Source organism: Bacillus rossius, unplaced genomic scaffold (assembly GCF_032445375.1).
Source record: "Bacillus rossius redtenbacheri isolate Brsri unplaced genomic scaffold, Brsri_v3 Brsri_v3_scf27, whole genome shotgun sequence".
Lineage (NCBI taxonomy): Eukaryota > Metazoa > Arthropoda > Insecta > Phasmatodea > Bacillidae > Bacillus > Bacillus rossius.
The window spans coordinates 79,511-98,082 of record NW_026962448.1 but is presented as its reverse complement, the minus strand read 5'-3'; the positions used below and the strand labels follow the sequence as shown (position 1 = coordinate 98,082).

Genomic DNA, 18,572 nt, shown 5'->3' with positions numbered 1-18,572 from the left:
AGGCACGCAGTTCTGGCCCGCGGGCGGCCCGAGAATTCGACAGAGCAGGCGCAGTCTTCCCGGACCTGGGTGCGCGGCAGCGCGGCGGCCGAGGCTTGGCAACGCCGCGGCAAGCTGGCACCGCCGCGGCGGGCCAGACGCAGGCCCGGCAGGCAGCTGCCGGAAGCGTCCCCGCCCCCCCCGCCGCCCCCCCTGCTCCATAGCTACGCGAGCCGCCTGCAACCCGCGGCCCGCCCCTCCCCCCAGCTAGCTGGAGGCCCAGCTGCGGGGAACAGTGACGAATCGCCCCTCTCCCTCCTCGCGGAGGTGCGGGAGATGTTTGGGCTTGTGCGAGACTATTTGCCGCTCATCCGCGCCACCTGCGAGAGATTGAGGAGGGCCACTAACTCCATGCAAAAAATGGAAATTTTGTTCGAGGCAGTGTGCGCCGTTTTTGATGGCCACACGCCTTAAGCTCGCCACCTGGAACTGCCGATCCCTGCGTCACAAGGAAGACGAGGTCCTCCACCTCCTCACCTCGCTATCCATTGACGTGCTCTTCCTCACGGAAACATGGCTCACCCCCCACCTCCCCCTCAACATTCCAGGCTTCAGAACACACAGGCGCGACCGCCCTGGCAGGCCAGGGGGCGGGGTGGCGCTGTTGGTCCGCGCGGACTTGCGTCACCAGTCCTGTGCTCTCCCCCCCCTGGACCTGACAGAGGCTGTGGCCATCACTCTGGCGGGCGAACTCAACCCAACCACTCTTGTCTGCGCATATATTGTGCCAGACAGACTCCTTCCCCTCCAAGACCTGGAGGCACTCAGGGCCCTTGACAACAGGCTCCTGCTGGGCGGTGACTACAACGCGGCCCACCCCCAGTGGGCCTGCCCCACCTCCAACAGGCGCGGCCCGCAGCTCCGCCGCTACACCGCGACCAACGGCCTGAGTGTCTACCACCCCCTGTCCCCCACCTACTACCCAGATGCCCGCAACCGCCTGCCGCAAGTCCTGGACTTTTTCATCGGCACCCAGGCCTTGTCTGTGCACAATGTCGAGGTGCACGACATGGGCACCTCAGACCACTACCCCGTCACTGCCGAGCTCGAGTGCTATCCCGTCCCCCAGGAGTGTAGGCCGCGACAGGACTTCTCCAGGGCTGACTGGCGCCTCTTTCGGGAGGTCATAAATGACGGCGTCGACCTAGCGGCCCGGTTCCCCACCCCCGATGACCTCGACAGGGCGGTCGCCGCGCTGTCCGCGCTTGTCAAGGAGGCCAGTGAGGCGGCCATCCCCCTCAAAAGGCCGCGCGCGGAGCGGGCGCGCCTCCCAAGGCGGTTGGCAGCCCTGTTCAGCGTCAGGAACCGGGCCAGGCGTCGCTGGCAGACCACTCGCCTCCCGATATATGACGCCCTCTATCGTGTGCTGCGCCGGACCTGCAGGCGCAAGTTCAGGGAGTGGCAGGCGAGTCAAGACATAGCGAGGCTCAGGGCCGTCACGCACAACAGGGACCAGGTCTGGACGTGCGTGCGGCGCCTCAGGGACAAGCCCACTGTCATTCCCCCCCTGCAGTCCGGCGGAGTGCTCCGGCACACGGCCGAGGAGAGGGCAGAGGCGCTGGCCACAGTCATCCACGAGTCCTACACTCCGCGAAGAGGATGTGCGGACCTCTCAGACTCGAGCGGCAGTGACGAGGAACAGAGGTTCGCGGCGTCGAAGGTGGTCCTCCCTCCCCCCCCTCCACGCCCCGACGTTCCCCTGGTCACCCCTAGGGAGCTAGGGAAAATTCTCCGGTCCCTGAAACTGAAGACCGCTTCAGGGCCGGACAAAATACCTAACATAGTCCTCTCCAACCTCCCCTTCAAAGCCGTTGTCCTGCTCACCAGAGTGTTCAACGCCATATTTCTGCTCGGCCACTTCCCGACCTGCTGGAAGCAGGCCACCATCATCCCGGTTCCGAAACCCGGCAAACCCCCCGACCTCCCCTCCTCATACAGGCCCATCACTCTCCTCAGCTGCCTCTCCAAGGTGTGCGAGAAGCTGCTCTACAGGCGGCTGTACCTCCATGCCGACAAGAGGCAGCTCCTTCCCCATCATCAATTCGGGTTCCGGCCCAAGCACTCCACCGTCCACGCCATCGCCAGGGCGACCAGGGTGCTTGAACAGGGCTTCGCGAAGAAGCGAGTAGGGGGGCTGGTTCTGATCGACCTGGCGCGGGCCTTCGACTCGGTGCGGCACGACCTCCTGGTAACAGAACTGATGGCCATGGAGGTCCCCACCACCCTCCTGCGAGTGCTCCGGTCCTTCCTTGTGGGCCGAACATTTCGCCTGCAGGTGGAGGACTCGTTGTCAGCCTCCAGGACGATCCGCGCGGGGGTCCCCCAGGGGTCGATCCTGAGCCCCCTGCTCTTCACCCTGTTCATCAGGAACATCCCGTCGCCCCCTGGCGCGAAGTTATCGCTGTATGCAGATGATACAGCAATACTCTGCACCGCCCCCACTGAGCCCGAACTGTGCCACAAGCTCAGGGCGGCTTTTCTACGAGTGAAGGCCTTCTTCACCGCCAAAGGGATTGCAATCAACACAGGGAAAACACAGGCACTCCTCTGCAGCAGGAAGAGAGAGGAGTACCCGGCCAGCCTCCTCCTGGACGGCTGCGAGGTCCCGTGGCTGCCGGAGATAGTGTACCTGGGGGTCATGCTCGACTCTCGGCTCTCCTACTCGGGACAGCTGGTGCGCGTGTGCGGCAAAGCCAGGGCTGTACTTTTCGCCCTGGCGACAGTGCTCAAACCCACCTCCCCCCTCGACAGTGTCACCAGGCTGCTCCTCCTGCGTATGTACGTTTTCTCCATAATGACATACGCAGCCCCCACCTGGTGCCACACGAAGAGGACCCACTTCAGGCCTGTGTTTTCCCTGTACCACCGCGCCCTTCGTCTAGTGCTGGGCCGGACCCGTAACACCCCCCGCCATGTCCTAACCCGTGACGCAGGGATCGCCTCCTTCGCCGACATCGTGGCCCACCAGGTGGCCAGATTCACACGCTCCCTCCCCGGACACCGCAACCCCCTTGTGCGTGCCCTGGGAGAACCTATATTAAACTGTCGAGTGCCCCCCTTCACGACCTATCACCTGCAGGACCGCCCTCGCCGGCCCAGGTGATAGTTGCGTGTCAATGGTTAGGGATACGCGCCACCAAACTACGTGACACCAGCCCCAGCACTCACTCCGAGCACCGTAGCTAGCGACCCCCCCCCCCTCCGCCTCACCCCCGCGCCCATCGGTTTAATGGTAACCGGCCGGGTGTGTAAAGGAGGGCCCCGGCGAAAGTGCTCCGTGCTTCATCGTGCGTGCGTGTGGACTCCCCCCCCCCCACCCCACACCACCCCCCTTAATCATGCCTTATCACTTTCAGTGCCGCGAGTGCCCCGAAATCAATGCGAACTCGTGTGCGCGAATTTTTCGTTCCCCCCCTCCCCGCCTCACCCCCCGCGCCAATCGGTTTAACGGTAAGCGGCCCGGTGTGTAAAATCTCCGGGCCCTCGCCGCCAGCGCCGTGAGCAGCGGAAACCCCCCCCGCCCCCGCACCCGTCGTTCTGAAGGCGACAGGCGGGACACGTGGCCGCTCTCCGGAGCTGTGACGTGGCCCGCCGACCCCCCCCTTCCCTATCATCGACCTCCCCGTCTGTACAGCACTCCCGCTGCCCCCTTCGCTGTACAGATGCCTGCGTGACACGAGACGGCCCCGCAAGGGCGCTGTAATCGTGGCCCGCCAACCCTCCCCTCCCCCCCCCCCTCGAAAGTCTGGAGCTGGCGAGGAACGCGCCGAGGGCCACCTGGCCCTGCGGGCGCGGCCCGCCGGCCCCCCCCTCTTCATGCAGAGAAACACAGCGATGGCCGCGCGGGCTCCAAGAGCTTCGCGGCCTCGCCGCCTGACGCGCCACCTGCTTGAGCGCGGGCGCCCGGCCGCAGCGACGGTGCTGCCGCCTGCTGCCAGCTGCCACACCACCTGCAGCAGCTCCTGTCCCCGGAGTAAAAATATACATGGAAAATGCCAAAATGAGGCAGCCATAAAGGGAATGTGCCATAATGAGGCCACCCAGTCCTCCCTGCATCTTCAATGCAACCCATAAATGGCACTAGGCCGAATGCAAAGTCCCAAATTGGTCACTTTCTCTCCCAATAAATTGTGGGTTTTTCTCGGGGCTCTCCCGTTTCCCACTTGCGCCCTCCCTTAAGCACTAATGAACCCCCGGAGCAAACTCTATTTGGCAAATCAAAAGAGTCTCCGTATTCTAAATGGTAAGTTAGAAGTCGGGACTAAGAGTCTCCCGACATAGTTAGGAATCCCAGTAAATAAATTATTCGAGACATCCCGAGCTAGTAGCGCTTCACGCGGGCATAGCTCACCCAATTAGAAATAACCCCTAACAATCCTCACTGAACATGCACACACAAAACACCAAAAAAAAAAAAAAAAAAAAAAAATCCCCCAGGGTGAGGCTCTTCCCTTGCACTTCGGTTGAGCTGACCTCTGCGATTACCCCAAATGTGGGTAACTCGGGCGCGTAATTTTTGGTAGTCGGGACTGCGTTCGCGCTGTCCCGGTGAAAAAATTTCAACTTAGTAGTTGTGAAGTAGTGTTAAGAATTATGTACAGTGAAGTGTAATTTTTTTTTTTTTTTTCATCTGTGTATGGTATGTAATGCATTCGTAGGTCTCAAGTTTACGGTGCCTTGGCGAACAACCCCACCGTCTTGAAAGTGCGGAAGGAAGGTACGTAATTGTGCATGGTAATAGTTGAAAAAAGAAAAAAAAAATTCCCATGAACGATACTTGTCCAATTCGATTTTTCAGATTTCCCCCTCCCCGCCTCACCCCCGGGCCCAGTGGTTTAACGGTAACCGGCCCAGTGTGTAAACACTGGGCACAACAAAAAATTGTTTAAAGACTCATCAAATGTTCCCCTCCACGGAAATCTTTAGTTTTTTTTTTTTTTTTTTTTTTTTTTTTTTTTTTTTTTTTTTTTTTTTTTTTTTTTAAGTGGGGCCCCTAGGGGCCCACACACAAAAACATCATTTAATACATAAAGATACATACAAGGCAGTTGACAAGAACACTGTACAGAACATAAACACAAAGATGAAGAACATGACGATGCTGGACCCCGCCAACACGGAGGTTCTTGAAGGTCCCGGCTACTTGTTGGGTGGAGGGGGGGTGAGGGACTGCTGGGGGTGAAGAGATGCTGATCCAGGAGCCGCGCAGCTGATGGAGGCCGCGCGGAGAAAACGGCGATGCTGATGACGATGGGAAGAAGACGGAGTGGCGATGTAGATGGTGAACTATGGTGGCGGGTCCGCGGAGGCTACCGGTGGACGTGGAGGTCTACGTCGTCATCTACCGGGCCCACCGGCCGCCGGGACGTCGTCAGCGTCGTCGTCGGAGTCGTCGCGTAAGTGGTCAGTCGAAAAGAGCGGTCGTCGTGGGTGGGGTGCAGGAGGCAGCGGCTCCGCAAGTTGAAGGATGAGGGGGTTGTCGCTGCGTCGGCATCGGCGTAGGAAGTAAGTTGTCATGGAGCGAAGGAGAGGGTGAAGGTGGGGCAGGCCGGAGTCTGCCAGGAGAGTCAGCCTGGAGGTGGCGCGGGGGAGTCCGAGAAGGAGACGAATCCCCAGGAAGTAGGTGCGGGTAATGGGGCGAAGGTTTAAACGGGATGAATGAACCCACACGGGGGATGCGTAGGTGAAGCGTGGGATGACGTAGGAATGAAATGCGGTGATGCGAACCGGGAGGGGGGTGCCAGATGAGGGTCGCAGTATCGGTGCCAGCTGCGCCAAGACCGCCCTGGATTGAGTCTTCATGGAAGCAAGGTGCGGGATGAAAGTGAAGGTACTGTCCAGGGTCACCCCCAGATAGCGGACCTCGGGTGACCAGGGGATGGCAGTGCTGGAAACTCGTGGGGGGTGGTCCTGGCGTGGGTGGATGCGTGAGAAGAGAATGGATTGGGTCTTCGAGCAGTTCAGCCCGATGCCGTGCGCGAGGAACTGAGTAGAGAGTGATGTGAGCCCGCGGCTCAGGCGGTCGCCGAGCATCCGCTCGGAGACGGAGGAAGCGAGGAGGCAAGTGTCATCGGCGTACTGAACCAGGTGAGTGCCAGGTGGTGGTTGCAGGTCGGCGATGTGAAGGGTGAAGAGAAGGGGTGAAAGGATGGCGCCCTGGGGGACGCCGGCCATGATGTGACGGGGGTCGGAGAGTTCGCCCTCCACCCGAACCCGGAAGGTACGACCCCCCAGGAACGAGCAGATGAGGCGTATGAGATGAGGTGGAAGGTCGGTGGCGGAGAGACGGTGAATGAGTTGTGAATGGGGCACGGAATCAAATGCCCGGGCAAGGTCCAGAAGCACCATGCCCGTGTGTTGGCGCCGTGCGAAACCTTGGACAGCCAGCACCTCCACACGGGCGATGGCGTGGGAGGTGGAGTGACGTTTGCGGAAACCGAACTGGTGATGGGGGAGAAGATGCAAGAGGTTGACGTGAAGGAGAAGGCGTGTGAGAATGGTCCGCTCTGCGACCTTAGAGATGATGGGTAGAAGAGAAATGGGGCGGTACGAAGATGGTAGGGAAGGGGGCTTCCCGGGTTTGGGTATGGGTGAGACAATGGCCACTTTCCAAGGGGTGGGGAAATGACAGAGAAGGAACATCGCGTTGATGATGCGGGTAAGGAAGACCGTCGCCTTCCGAGGAAGAGCACGGAGGACGGGTGCAGGCAGAGAGTCGGAACCGGGGGCAGAAGGGGGCTTGAGACGGAGGAGGAGTGTGCGCACCTCCGATGGCGTGGCGAGAGGGAATGGCAGAGAGTCCGGAAGAACGGGCAGAGTGACGTGATGTGCGAGGGGGGGGGGTGTGTCCCCGTCGTCCGAAGACTCGGAGGAGAGGGTGGGGGGGTCAGCGGAGGCAAACGTGGTCGCGAGGTAGGCAGCGACCGCCTCCGATCGCTCAGGGGCAGTCTCCGCCACCCCGGCCGGGTGGGTGAGTGGGGGAATAGTGGTGGGGACCGATCGGAGGCGCCGGACGTAGGTCCACAGAGAGCCGGATGCAGAGGCGAGGGAGCCGAGACGCCGGGTCTCCAAATGCGCCTTCCACGCCGCGACCATCCGGCGGCACCGGCCCCGCAGCAGGAGGAACACCATCCGTGTCAACGGGGACCGGTTGGCCTGCCACAGGCCGCGGAAGCGGTCGCGCAGGACCACGGCGTCACGCAGGTAAGGCGGGAAGGGGGTGATGCGGGTACTTGGAGTGGCCAGCGGAATGTGAGCGGAGGCGGCCGCAGAGACGGCCCGGGTGAATGACACGACGTTGGCGTCGAGACGGTCGGGGGTGTCGAAGGGGAGGGTGAGGTCGAGTGATGATGAGAGGGTGGTCTGGAACCCATTCCAGTCGGCGTTGCGGAAGTCGAAGCGGGGAAGGTGCGGGTTGGAATGAGGGTAGAAGTGAAGGGAGCCGAGGACGGGCAGGTGATCCGAGGCCCCGGCGGTGAGCGTGGTGAGACCAGAGATGATGGGGAGCGGTGTGGTGAGGGCGAGGTCGATGATACTGGGATGACGGTGGTGCTGAGCGGGGAAGAATGTGGGGGTGGCGGGGGCGCAGATGGAGAGGTTAGTACGCCGGAGGAGCTGACGGAGGGAGCTGCCTCGGCGGTTGGCCGCGACGCAGCCCCAGTAGGGATGGGTGGCGTTGAAGTCCCCGGCCAGCACGACATGGGCATCGAGCCGACCGAGGGCGACAACGGCGGCAGAGGGGAAGGCAAATTGGGGTGGGAGATACACGGAGACTAGAGTCAGGGAGTAGGGCTGTCCGAACAGGCGCACGGCCACAGCCTCAGTCGCGGGTGAAGGTGGAATGTGTCGGCGGTGATGGGTGAAGGTGTCGCGCACCAGGAGTGCCACCCCACCCCCCCGACCATCACGGTCGGAGCGGTGGACGGCATATCCCGGGACGCGGAGGGGTACAGCGGGGGTCAGCCAGGTCTCTGATAGGAACACGACATCGGGTGAGTGCTCGTCGACGAGGTGAAGGAAGTCGAGAAGCTTAGGGAGCAAAGAAAAGGCGTTCCAGACTAGGAGCTTAAGGGGCGGCGGGGGATCCATCGAAGAGACCCAGAAGCGCTTGGAGGAGCACCTCGAATCTCTCCGAAGGGGACTTGGCATGGGACAGGGCGGTCAGGGTGCGGCGAATGAAGGGAAAGTACTGCCGAAACAGCTGGATGAGGTCACGTATGATCGTGGTGAAAGAAGTGTCGTCAGCGTCCGGTCGGTGAGATGAGGGGTCCTGAGGTGCAGATGGAGATGGCCCGTCGCGGGAGGGGAACAGGGTGGCGGCGGCGGAACCGCGCCGAGTCCAGGCGTTGGAGGTGACGGCGGGAAAGGCACGAGCGTCGGTCAAGTTTGGCGGTCGCGGACGCGGTGCCGGGGTGGCCTCAGGCTGTTGTCGGGGGGGGTGGCGTCTGAGGTAGGCCTGGTTCACCCGGCAGTCCATGGAAGTCGCGAAGTGCGCCTCGCCGCAATTGACGCACTTCGGAGTCGTCGATGTGCACTCGCGGGACCGGTGGGGCCCGGCACACTTGAAACAGGCCACCGGCCTCTCGCAGCGTGTGGATGGGTGGCCGGCCTGCTGGCACCGGTAACACTGCGGGACCCGCCCGCTGCCACGATAGCGTTCGACGGAGACCACCCAGCAGCCCAGGGAGCGTAGAGCCAGGAAGGGAGCTGCCTCCCCCAGGTGGTGAGTATTAACCAGGAACGGACGGGTCGTGGCGGTGTCGGTGACGCGGAGCGGAGTGACGGAAGCAACGGGTAGGTCCAGGTCGAGGAGGGCGGCGTGCACCTCCTCGGGGGTAGTGGTGAGTGGGAGACGCTTCAGGACGAGTCGGTCCCCCTTCTCGTCCTGTCGCAGGTGCGTGAAAGGCTGATGGCCGAGCTGGGTGAGGTGGTTGTATAGGAAGGTGTGATCAGCGGCGTTAGAGGTGTAAAAGGAGGTGCGGCCGTCGACGGAGGTGATGGATAGCTTGCCAGAAAGGAGCGACTGAAACGATTGGGCCAGGGTGAAGGGGCTGGTGGTGATGGGGAGGCGGCAGCCGATGGGCGGCATGCGGGTAGGCTTGACGGTGGCGGCGGCGGAGGCAGATGCGGGGGCGGCAGCAGGTTGGGTGGGAGGCCGGGTGCGGGGTCCAGGTGCAGATGCGGAGGTGGATGGTCGAGGCGACGGCTGACGAGCAGCGGAGGTCGATGGCTGAGTCGCGGCGGTCGTAGTCGGTCGGGGGGTGGTGCGGCGGGTGAGGTGTGAGATGCGGGATGACGTGGATGGTGCAGGTGACGAGTCCCGGGACGAGGTGCCCTCCTCGCCGGCGGAGTCGAGCTCGAGGGCGCCAAACCGGTTGGAGATGGAGGTGCGGTCCTCGGCGCGCCCCATCCTCGGCCGCTTCACCGTCCGGCGGGGGAGGCTGAAGCCGGTGTCCATCGGCACGTCCCGGGGGGCCGCAGGCTCGACAGGGATGAGTGGCAGTGAGGGGGAAGGCGCTGAGAATGGTGAGGAGATGGGGTGAGAAGCAGAGGGGGTGAAAGTGCAAACTGTCGTGGTCGTCATGGTGGTGGTCGTGGTGGTGAGGGTTGCTGCCATGGTGACGTCCGGGGTGAAGGGGGTGTCGGAGCAGAAGCCAGGTGGCACCATCTGGTGATGCTTGGACTCCGACACCTTCGTGCAGCGCTCCTGGGTGCGGATCCCGGTCTGGCTGGGGGTGGGGGGCGGCGAGCATCCCTCTGCTCCAGCATCGCCCGAGGCACCCGTCCGGTCTCGGTGGCCACCAGGAGGCCTGGTGTAGTCCCTCAATGGCGGTTGGAGTCGGCCCTCAAAGTCGGAGTCCCCCAGGGGCGGGTCCTCCCCGGACCCCCCCTCGGCCATGCCGACGAGAAACAATCAAGTCGGCAGGCCAAGAGCCACACCTGGGAGGAACTACTCTTCTCGGCCACCTGGTGACAGCCCCAGGAAGCAGCAGCAGCAGTCAGCAGTCAGTTAAAAGTGGAAGAAGATGGAGTGAATATAATAGGAGTGATGCTGAGTAGAACTTGTAAATAAAAATAAAATAATAATTAGTGGAACCCGAGGGTTGAATTTATTTCTGCAGAGTCCCCCCAGCAATGCCCAGGGGGGGACCCTGTTGCTTGCTGCTGAGAGTTACCAGATCCGGATATGCACCCAGCAGCAAGTCTTCGCACCAGAAACGACTGGTCGGATTATAAAAGCACGCGAGGAAAACTCGAATTAACTAAGGAAATCCCTGCAAACCACTCAGAGTAGCACCTAAGAGCAGTTTGAAGGGAAACCAGAGCACGGTTGAAACTTTGAAAATCCGGACTATATAGGAAAAATGTGCGGACCACCACTAATGGTGAAAATAGCGTACGGTCGTGCAGCCTGAAGCCGCGAATCGTCCGAAAATCGCCTCGTGGGACACGGCACTCGATATTTCGTGAAACCCTAGGTATGTTGCTAATGGAAAAAAGTTCCCCTCTCGACTGTGCCGTGGTGCCCGCCTTTTTGCCGAGGCGGACGCGACGACCCGAGTGCCGCCACGCGGCAAACGGTGTAACCAAGTGCCGCCACGCGGCAAACGGGGTAACCAAATGCACGCGGCGGTCGACCGTCGCCGTGGGTACAGAAACAAAGGAAACGAGGTGCGAGTAGAAACGGGCAGTTGTAGGAAGAAATTGTATTTGCATTGTTGGTGTGTACTGTCATGTAGTGTGATGAACTGGCACGGGAGTGTTATGTCTGGGGAAAGAGCTGTTTCGGAGGTAGAAGTACATAACCTCAAAACACGTTGATGAGGTGGTCCGAGCTCCAAGTGAAATAGAAAAGCGAAACACTGCGCAGCATACTTACCTGGCGTAGGGGCTACCCTGATCAAGCAGGGGGTTCCCCCAGGGTGAGGCTCTTCCCTTGCACTTCGGTTGAGCTGACCTCTGCGATTACCCCAAATGTGGGTAACTCGGGCGCGTAATTTTTGGTAGTCGGGACTGCGTTCGCGCTGTCCCGGTGAAAAAATTTCAACTTAGTAGTTGTGAAGTAGTGTTAAGAATTATGTACAGTGAAGTGTAATTTTTTTTTTTTTTTTCATCTGTGTATGGTATGTAATGCATTCGTAGGTCTCAAGTTTACGGTGCCTTGGCGAACAACCCCACCGTCTTGAAAGTGCGGAAGGAAGGTACGTAATTGTGCATGGTAATAGTTGAAAAAAGAAAAAAAAAATTCCCATGAACGATACTTGTCCAATTCGATTTTTCAGATTTCCCCCTCCCCGCCTCACCCCCGGGCCCAGTGGTTTAACGGTAACCGGCCCAGTGTGTAAACACTGGGCACAACAAAAAATTGTTTAAAGACTCATCAAATGTTCCCCTCCACGGAAATCTTTAGTTTTTTTTTTTTTTTTTTTTTTTACAAAGGGAACTCCCACTGAAGGGAGTTACCCACCAAAAAATTCATCTTTAATATAAAAAGCGGATACAGGTGAACACAAATAAAACACAACATAGAACACGAATACATGGCCACAAGGGCGAATGGTGACAATCTTTATTCAACACTGACGAAACGGGGCCCCTCCGACGATACCGTCCTAGAGGTCCAGCTGCTTGTTGGGCGGCGAATCTTCTGTGGGCTGCCGGGGGCGACTCGGGGCGCAGAAGGTGCCGGGCCGCAGATGAAGACGGTCCGGAGCAGTGGCGATGGTAGGCAGTAGTTCACTGAGAGCAGAGATCTTGATGGGATGATGCCTGGTAACATTCCTCAGAGCCAACCGTGGACGTGGTGATCACCGTCGTCAGCTGCCGGGCCCACCAGCCGCGACTGCACCAGCGTCAACGTCATCGGGGTCAGGGCGTCTCAAATGATCGTAGGTAAAGAGCGGTCGGCGGGGGTGAGGGGCGTCAGGCAGGGGCTCTGCAAGGAGTCGGATCAGGGGGTTGTCAGAACGCCGGCAGTGGCGGAGGAACTTCTTAGTCACCTTGCAGAGCAGCTCGTGTAAGTGCGGGAGCCCAGTCTGGTCCAGGAGGGTCTGCCGTAAGGTGGCGCGAGGGAGACCGAGCAGGAGGCGGGCACCGAGAAAGTAGGACCGGGCGATCGGACGGAGGTTGTACAGAGAGGAGTGGACCCAAGCCGGGCACGCGTAGAGGAAGTGGGGAAGAACGAAGGAACGGTAGGCAGTCACACGAACGTCGAGAGGGGTGCCGGATGTCGGTCTGAGTACGGTGGCCAGCTGAGCCATGACGGCACGGGACTTGGTGCGGATGGAGTCGAGGTGCGGCAGAAAAGTAAAGGTATTGTCTAGGGTGACCCCCAGATAACGGATGCGAGGCGACCAGGGGATGGCTACGGCGGAGATGACTGGCGGGTGGTCGTGGTGTGGATGAAGTCGGGAGAAGAGGATGGATCGTGATTTAGAGTGATTGAGCCCGATGCCATGCGCGAGGAACTGATTGTTGAGGGAAGTGAGGCCGCGGCCGAGACGGTCGCAGAGCAGCCGCTCGGAAACTGAAGAGGCCAGGAGACAGGTATCATCGGCGTACTGGACAAGATAGGTGCCGGGAGGGGGCTTGAGATCAGAGATGTGGAGGGTAAAAAGTAGCGGTGAGAGAATGGCGCCCTGGGGGACGCCGGCGGAGATGGGGCGGGGGCCGGAGAGGACCCCCTCCACCCGAACCCGGAAGGTGCGACCCTCCAGGAAGGAGCAGAGGAGGCGGACGAGATGAGATGAGAGGTCGGTGGCAGAGAGGCGCTGGAGGAGCTGGGCATGCGGAACGGAATCGAAAGCACGGGCGAGGTCAAGAAGCACCATGCCCGTGTGTTGCCGCCTGGCGAATCCCTGGACCACCAGGTGCTCCACACGGGCAATGGCGTGGGTCGTCGAGTGGCGGGGGCGGAAACCGAACTGGTGGCGGGGTAGAAGGTCCAGGGTGGTGACTTGAAAGAGGAGACGGCGGTGGATCGCCCGTTCCGCGACCTTGGACAGAATAGGAAGAAGCGAGATGGGCCGAAAAGATGAAGGGAGAGACGGGGGCTTGCCAGGTTTGGGGATGGGTGAGACGATGGCGGTTTTCCAGGGGGTGGGGAAGTGGCAGAGGAGGAACATTGCGTTGAAAAGACGGGTCAGAAACACAAGGGCCTTGCGAGGTAGGGCACGGAGCACGGGGGAGGGCAGAGAGTCGTGGCCAGGAGCAGAACGGGGCCGAAGGCGGGCGAGCAGGGTGCGGACCTCGGAAGGCGTGACGAGCGGCAGGGGGAAGGTGGCCGGAAGGGGGGGCAAAGTGACGTGGCGAGACAGGAGGCGGGCCCCGTCCTCGTCGTCCGAAGACTCGGAGGACAGGGAAGGGCCGGGTGCGGATGCGAAGGTGGTCGCCAGGTAGGCGGCCACCGCCTCGGATCGCTCCGAGGCCGTTTCCGCCACACCCGTGGGGGTGGTCAGCGGGGGGATGGTGGTAGGAACCGAGCGGAGACGACGGACGTGAGACCAGAGGGAGCCGGAGCAAGCAGAGAGGGATTGGAGACGCCGAGTCTCCAGACGGGCCCTCCACTCCGCGACCAATCGCCGGCAGCGCCCCCGCAGCACCAGGTACACCCGCCGGTGCAGCAGGGAACGACTAGCCTGCCAGAGGACGCGGAAGCGGTTGCGCAAGGACAAGGCGTCCCGGAGGTAAGGCGGAAATGGGTCGACAAGGGGACGGGGGGGAACCAGAGGTATGTTGGCAGAGGCGGCCGCGGAAATGGCGTCGGTCAGCGAGAGAACGTTGGCGTCAAGGCGGGCAGGGGTATCGAACGGAACAGACAGGTCAATGGCAGCGGAGAGGGAACGCTGAAAACCGCCCCAGTCGGCCTTGGGAAAATCGAAGCGGGGGAGGTGGGGGTTAGAATGGGGGTGAAAGTGAAGTGTGGCAAGAACAGGCAAGTGGTCGGAGGTGCCGGAGGCGATGGTGGTGAGATCCGAGAGAATGGGGAGGGGCGTGGACAGTGCAAAGTCGATGATGCTGGGTTGCCGGTTGAGCTGGGCCGGAAAAAATGTCGGGGTCGGAGGGGCATAAAGAGAGAGAGGAGTACGCCGAAGGAGTTGCCGGAGGGAGCTGCCCCGCCGGTTTGCGGCGGCACAGCCCCAGAAGGGATGGGTGGCGTTGAAGTCCCCGGCCAGCACGACGTGGGCGTCGAGCCGACCGAGGGCGACAACGTCGGCCGTGGGAAAGGCGAACTGAGGGGGGAGGTACAAGGATACCAAGGTCAGGGAGTACGGGAGGCCGTGCAAGCGCACAGCAACCGCCTCGGCCGCGGGGGAAGAAGGGATGCGACGGCGATGATGTGAAATGGTGTTGCGGACGAGTAACGCCACCCCCCCGCCCCGACCATCGCGATCGGCACGGTGGACCGCATACCCGGGGACCAGGACGGGGGCAGAGGGGGAGAGCCAGGTCTCAGAAAGGAACACGACGTCGGGCGATCGCTCGTGGAGCAGGTGCAAAAGGTCGTGGAGCTTAGGGAGGAGGGAAAAGACGTTCCAGATGAGGACACTAAGGGGAGGGGCGGGATCCATCGAAGAAATTCAGAAGGGCCTGGAGGAGCACTTCGAACTTCTCGGTGGAGGTGCGGGCTCGGGAGAGTGCCGTCAGGACAGTCCGGATGAGCGGGAGGTACTGTCGGATGAATGAAATGAAGTCGTGAATGAGGGATGAAAGCGACGAGCAGTCTGAGTCGGAGGCAAGCGGTCGAGAGTCAGAAGAAGGAGCGGAAGGAGGAGGGTGCGAGGTGGCAGAGGGGGGAACAACCGGTACAACGGGGGGAGGGCGTGCCCAAGCATTGGTGGAGAGAGCAGGAAACGTCTTGGGATCGGACAGGGACGGGACAGAGGGCCCGGTCCCCACGGCAGTCGTCGTGGCGTCAGTGAGTCGTTGAGGGTGTCGGCGCAGGTAAGCCTGAATCACGCGACAGTCAGTGGAAGTAGCGAAGTGGGCCCCGTCACAGAGCGTGCAGCGTCGGGTAGTCGAGGTGCAGTCCCGAGACCAGTGGGGCCCAGCGCACTTGAAACAGGCGAGGTCCCGGTGGCATCGGGAGGACGGGTGTCCAGGCCGCTGGCAGCGGTAGCACTGAGGTACGCGCCCCGAGCCGCGGTATTTCTCAACTGCCACCACCCAGCAGCCCAATGTCTTCAACTTCAGGAAGGGGGCTGCCTCACCCAGACCGGATGTAGTGACCAGGAAAGGCCGGGTCGTTGAAGTAGGAGAGGTGCGCATGGCCACCACAGATGCCACAGGTAGGTGCAGGTCGAGCAGGGACTGGGTGACCTCGTCAGCCGTCGTGGAGAGAGGGAGTTTCTTGATCACAACTCGATCGGCACGCTCGTCGGGGCGGAGATGGGTGTAGGGTTTATATCCGAGGCGTTGGAGTTCGTCAAATAGGAGCTGGTGGTCCTGAGGGTTGCTGGTATAAAAGGAGGTGCGGTCATTGACGGAGGTGACAGAGAGAGGACCGGAGAGGAGAGACTGAAAACGTTGTGCAGTGGCGAAGGGGCCGGCTGTGGGCGTGAGAAGGCAGGCGATCGGAGGCATGCGAGGCGTGCGAGGAGTGGAGGTAGGCGGGCGAGGCGCCGCCGAGGAGGAGGCACGAGGCTGCGAGGCTGGAGGGCGGGGTGGAGCACGAGATGAGCTGGGACTCGTCGAAGAGGGGCCCGGGAGAGTGGTGAAGGGCACAGGAGGAGGTTGCGTGTCGGGCCGGTGCCGTTTAGCATGCTGCTTGCGGCGGGGCTTGGCAGTCAAGGGTCGGTCCGAGGAGGCAGCCCCAGCGCCGTCGTCGGTGTCGGTATCCGGTAGACTGAGGAGACTGTCGTAGCGGTTGCTGGTAGGGACGGCATCGTCGGAGGAGTGCTGGTCGGGGTGGGCGCGCTTGACGGTCTTCGTGGGAACGATGAAGCCGGTGTCCATGGGAGTAGCAGTCGCAGCAGGAGGAACGGCGGCAGGCGGTGAGTCGGTCGGCAACAGCGGAAGAGAAGGCGCAGGAGACATGATCGGTGAAGTGATGCAGGCCGTGGTGGTAGTAGTAGTCACAGTTGGTGGTGTTGGAGCAGAGGTAGTCGTAGGCAGAGCGAGGATGGTGGAGACGTCCAGGCCGTGAAGATGTTTCGTCTCGCTGACCTTAATGCAAACAGTCTGGGTGCGCAGCCCGGCCGGCGCGGGGGAGGGAGGCGGAGCCACCCCCCCGACCCCAGCAGCGCCCGCCTCCCCAGACCCGACTTGCATGGTCTCCAAGCGCTGGCGATGCGGTCCACAGTATTGTCGTGGCTGGGGTGGCCGATTGTCAGTAGTCATCTCATCGCCAGAACCGGCCTCGGCCGAGGGCCTCGGACCAAAGTCGTCCCCGCCCTGGTTCGGCGTCATCGGGAGAGAGTCCATTCCAAACTCTCCCCTCGGCCTCCCCAATAGGCTACAACTTGGTTGCCGGGAGTCACAAGAAGTGGCCTCGGCCGATGGCCTCTGACCGAGGTCGCCCCCGCCCTGGTTTGGCTTCATCGGGAGGGAGTCCATTCCAAACTCCCCCCTCAGCCGCCCCAATAGGCCGCGACTCGGTGGCGCACAGCACTCACAAGAAGAAGATCTAGGATCTAAGAACTAGATCTACACAAGAGCACTCCTGGTGGTCGACTCAGGAACTAGCAGCAGCAGGTCTCGGCGGCTCGCTGAAATTGCTGAAAGGAAACCAGTTAGTTAATGGCCAAAAGTGCTCAGATTTGCTTCAAAAAGCTTTTAAAAAATTCCCCTGAACAGTTTGATGCCTTTGAAGGGAAACCAGAGCACGGTTGAAACTTTGAAAATCCGGACTATATAGGAAAAATGTGCGGACCACCACTAATGGTGAAAATAGCGTACGGTCGTGCAGCCTGAAGCCGCGAATCGTCCGAAAATCGCCTCGTGGGACACGGCACTCGATATTTCGTGAAACCCTAGGTATGTTGCTAATGGAAAAAAGTTCCCCTCTCGACTGTGCCGTGGTGCCCGCCTTTTTGCCGAGGCGGACGCGACGACCCGAGTGCCGCCACGCGGCAAACGGTGTAACCAAGTGCCGCCACGCGGCAAACGGGGTAACCAAATGCACGCGGCGGTCGACCGTCGCCGTGGGTACAGAAACAAAGGAAACGAGGTGCGAGTAGAAACGGGCAGTTGTAGGAAGAAATTGTATTTGCATTGTTGGTGTGTACTGTCATGTAGTGTGATGAACTGGCACGGGAGTGTTATGTCTGGGGAAAGAGCTGTTTCGGAGGTAGAAGTACATAACCTCAAAACACGTTGATGAGGTGGTCCGAGCTCCAAGTGAAATAGAAAAGCGAAACACTGCGCAGCATACTTACCTGGCGTAGGGGCTACCCTGATCAAGCAGGGGGTTCCCCCAGGGTGAGGCTCTTCCCTTGCACTTCGGTTGAGCTGACCTCTGCGATTACCCCAAATGTGGGTAACACGGGCGCGTAATTTTTGGTAGTCGGGACTGCGTTCGCGCTGTCCCGGTGAAAAAATTTCAACTTAGTAGTTGTGAAGTAGTGTTAAGAATTATGTACAGTGAAGTGTAATTTTTTTTTTTTTTTTTCATCTGTGTATGGTATGTAATGCATTCGTAGGTCTCAAGTTTACGGTGCCTTGGCGAACAACCCCACCGTCTTGAAAGTGCGGAAGGAAGGTACGTAATTGTGCATGGTAATAGTTGAAAAAAGAAAAAAAAAATTCCCATGAACGATACTTGTCCAATTCGATTTTTCAGATTTCCCCCTCCCCGCCTCACCCCCGGGCCCAGTGGTTTAACGGTAACCGGCCCAGTGTGTAAACACTGGGCACAACAAAAAATTGTTTAAAGACTCATCAAATGTTCCCCTCCACGGAAATCTTTAGTTTTTTTTTTTTTTTTTTTTTTACAAAGGGAACTCCCACTGAAGGGAGTTACCCACCAAAAAATTCATCTTTAATATAAAAAGCGGATACAGGTGAACACAAATAAAACACAACATAGAACACGAATACATGGCCACAAGGGCGAATGGTGACAATCTTTATTCAACACTGACGAAACGGGGCCCCTCCGACGATACCGTCCTAGAGGTCCAGCTGCTTGTTGGGCGGCGAATCTTCTGTGGGCTGCCGGGGGCGACTCGGGGCGCAGAAGGTGCCGGGCCGCAGATGAAGACGGTCCGGAGCAGTGGCGATGTTAGGCAGTAGTTCACTGAGAGCAGAGATCTTGATGGGATGATGCCTGGTAACATTCCTCAGAGCCAACCGTGGACGTGGTGATCACCGTCGTCAGCTGCCGGGCCCACCAGCCGCGACTGCACCAGCGTCAACGTCATCAGGGTCAGGGCGTCTCAAATGATCGTAGGTAAAGAGCGGTCGGCGGGGGTGAGGGGCGTCAGGCAGGGGCTCTGCAAGGAGTCGGATCAGGGGGTTGTCAGAACGCCGGCAGTGGCGGAGAAACTTCTTAGTCACCTTGCAGAGCAGCTCGTGTAAGTGCGGGAGCCCAGTCT

General features: G+C 60.3%; 3 non-coding genes across 3 annotated transcripts; all 3 read left to right on the top strand.

Annotated features, from left to right (window-relative positions):
* Nucleotides 1-4,417: 4,417 nt before the first annotated feature.
* Nucleotides 4,418-4,589, top strand: LOC134544028 (U1 spliceosomal RNA). The gene has a single exon (XR_010077461.1). It is a non-coding gene; the product is annotated as a U1 spliceosomal RNA (small nuclear RNA).
* Nucleotides 4,590-10,910: 6,321 nt separating this feature from the next.
* Nucleotides 10,911-11,073, top strand: LOC134543995 (U1 spliceosomal RNA). The gene has a single exon (XR_010077430.1). It is a non-coding gene; the product is annotated as a U1 spliceosomal RNA (small nuclear RNA).
* Nucleotides 11,074-17,406: 6,333 nt separating this feature from the next.
* Nucleotides 17,407-17,569, top strand: LOC134544024 (U1 spliceosomal RNA). Its single transcript, XR_010077458.1, has one exon. It is a non-coding gene; the product is annotated as a U1 spliceosomal RNA (small nuclear RNA).
* Nucleotides 17,570-18,572: the final 1,003 nt, after the last annotated feature.